A 3053-nucleotide genomic window follows, 5' to 3' on the forward strand; every position below is an offset into this window, starting at 1 on the left:
CAACGTCCTAGAAAAGTGATAAATTTATTATATATTTTCATAATAAATTGTGTGTTTATGCATGAGCCATGTGCTTTAATTTCCATTATATTATAAATCAGTAAGTAAGTATCACCATCCCCATGCGAAGAGCGTGAACGTTCATTTTCGTTGTCACGCATAACTATCATTTCGGAAAAGAACGGCATTGGAAAAGATATTTAATGCGTATCATCTTGAAGATGGTCGGAAACGAATCCTGCAAGTCGGTAATTAGTCAAACTTCGGATCAGTATGCAGGGGTCGTTGTCGAGGAGTCCCGATTGCATAACGCTGTTTGCACGACACACGATTTCCCCGAGCATTTCGTTTTTTGGCGTTCTATTTTTTTGAATATGTGTCACTCGGAAGTGGCGATTATTTGAATTAATAAACAATCATACTTTACGCAATACGTTATAATTATCGTCAACCAAATCATCATAATGGCCCACAGCAACAACAGCAGCAAGAGCAGTTGCTTCAGCGTCGACAGCAATTACACTAGCCAGGACAGCTCATCTAGCGCATGCGCAGATCGTATCTGTCGCAGTGTTAACATTGCATGAAATAATGATCAAATACACCATAAACGATACGTTGTTGAGTAAATATCATTAATGGCATTACTAAAATATATGCTAATCACCTTAACTGTATCGATAAATCGTCGATTTTTGCCTTACATTGATTTTTGTCGCGATTTTAAACTTGTGTTTACATCGCCTTTTCCAAATATGGACGGCTGTTTCGGGGAATCCCGCTATCATATGTTTACTTTTGATCGGATTTACTTACATCAACCAATGAAAAAAATGGTTACATTGCTAGTTGAATGTCGTCATAGAGGTACACCACGGGATAACAACACGTTTATTTTGGTTATAAAGTGAAAGTATACATTTTCACGGCTGGTACTTGTTTACGCCAACTTTGACGTAGAAGAAAGGTAAGAAAAGATCGTTATAAATGTTTGAAAATATCATTTTAGCGTTTTTTAATGCATTTTCTGTCCATCCGATTGATTCTGCATACTTTTTATCCATGCGCTTTTATGCGCACCCCAGTTAAAAAAAACCACCGGTTGCCTCGATATTGCGACGCTCTTTGAGTTACTTCCCCTGCTGAAATACTCTTCAAAGGAGATTGGCGCAAGTTATAAATTAATTGAGAAAGTGCAGAAATATACCCATAAATTGGCCATAATACGTAAGTCTAATGGTGTTTGACCCATGGCAGTTATTAGATACATTTGTTAACATAATTTGCGCTCTGTTATACGCACATCTCCATGTAAAATTTCTGATGCAAGCGGATATGACCGGTAGTAGTGAGTGGGTGGGGTAATTTTAATCAGTTGACATAAATATTCCGCTATTCCAACCATTTATCTTGAGTTTGGCTGTATATATACCACACATTTCTGCTCGTATACAATGTGTAACACAGACTACATCCTGAATACAAATCTGTCTGTTGTTTTTATAGTACAACTACAAGAAGCATTTTGATGTCAGAGTCGTACTCACCGCAGGGCGCACAAGATTTTTACTACGACTTCTGGGGTCAGGTCTCAGAGCCAGAGCCTGAGGCTGAACAGCCGGATGCGGAGTATAACGCTAGCCATGATTTGTTTGTGGTATTGAAAACAACAGATATTTGTTTTGTTTTGGTGGTTGATAAAAATGTATTTCATGCTTGATCCAGTGACATGAATGAGCACCAGATGCAATATTTTCCAGTAGTAGGCAGTACTAGTGTTGGAGCGACCCTTTGACATATCTATTGTCACGAAATGAAATGAATTTTGATCTTCAAACATATGAAATATTTTTATTTTGCTCAGCTTAACTTCAGAATTTTTTTTTACGGCAACTATCAGATGAAAATTCGATTTATGTATTTAGCAAACAGCAAGGTGACAAAAGAATAAACTTAACTGTAGAAGAACTAGTTGTAAATGTTAAAAAGTTGGTAACTGATGCACACAGTAAGCCATCTACCCAGCCTGCTGATTGCACTCTGCTTGTTGGCCAGAAGGTGCGACACAGGTTTAACGAAAATGAAGAAACTAGTGCATTACATTGGTCAAGTTATATCCCAGGTATTCAAACTAACATGTTGCAGCTGACCTTTTTTTTCATGTATTTCTTTATAAACTTATATGACATTGTGTAATTTGTTGATAACCTAATTAATGTACATGTATTTCTTTCTAACCAAAATAGTTATTCAACTTAATAAGTAAATATCATTAAAAACATGGAAAACAAATGTAGGAATCGAGAACGACCATACTGATTTATACCAATTATATTTTAGATTGATTGTGTTATTAATCCATGTGTCTTGAATCCTTTCCTACAGACAGCTAGAACTAAGTAAAGAGAATCATGTCTCTTGCTAAGGGAACAACTGTCTTCCCCTGTCAGGATTTGAACTTAAACAAGGCCTGCGACCTTAGGTCTAAGATCACTAGTCTTCTGTTAACCATATCATTTTTCAGTTATATATATATTTCATTTTCTAGATCTACCTAACTGAAAATTGTACTGAGTTTTATTAAATTTATCAACTTTATAATGTATATAGACTGATATCAACTTTGGAAGATATAAAACTGATATCAACTTTGGAAGATATTAATTGATCAGATTTAATAATTATAAACCACACTTATTGCAGGTGCCAGGATACAGTGATTGGTACAATATCAAGTACTCCGGAGATCCAGCCATATACACCTACCAGCTGTTAAAAGACTATAGCCAGGGAGATCTTGAATTACTTGTTCAGTGATTAAGGTGATGAATATACTATAGTAACACACCTGTTTTTTTTGTTTTAAGTTTACCCTACAAGTCTTAACCCCTGCTAAAGGACAGAGGTTGATGCAAGGCGTATTCATACAAAGTATCTAAGATATCGGCCAATTAATGAAGGCACTATAGAGAAAAGTATGGGGAAATATATTTTTAGCCTGTGACCTTGACCCCAGTGGCCCAATAAACCAGTTAAAGATTAGGAGTCTACAC

At 36.1% G+C, this 3053-nt stretch overlaps 1 long non-coding RNA gene across 1 annotated transcript; it reads left to right on the forward strand.

Annotated features, from left to right (window-relative positions):
- The first annotated feature begins 1018 nt into the window (after positions 1–1018).
- LOC127855567 (uncharacterized) lies at positions 1019–2847 on the forward strand. Its single transcript, XR_008037590.1, has 3 exons — positions 1019–1227; positions 1507–2122; positions 2704–2847. It is a non-coding gene; the product is annotated as an uncharacterized LOC127855567 (long non-coding RNA).
- The last annotated feature ends 206 nt before the right edge of the window (positions 2848–3053 follow it).

Source organism: Dreissena polymorpha, chromosome 13 (genome assembly GCF_020536995.1).
Source record: "Dreissena polymorpha isolate Duluth1 chromosome 13, UMN_Dpol_1.0, whole genome shotgun sequence".
NCBI classification, from domain to species: domain Eukaryota; kingdom Metazoa; phylum Mollusca; class Bivalvia; order Myida; family Dreissenidae; genus Dreissena; species Dreissena polymorpha.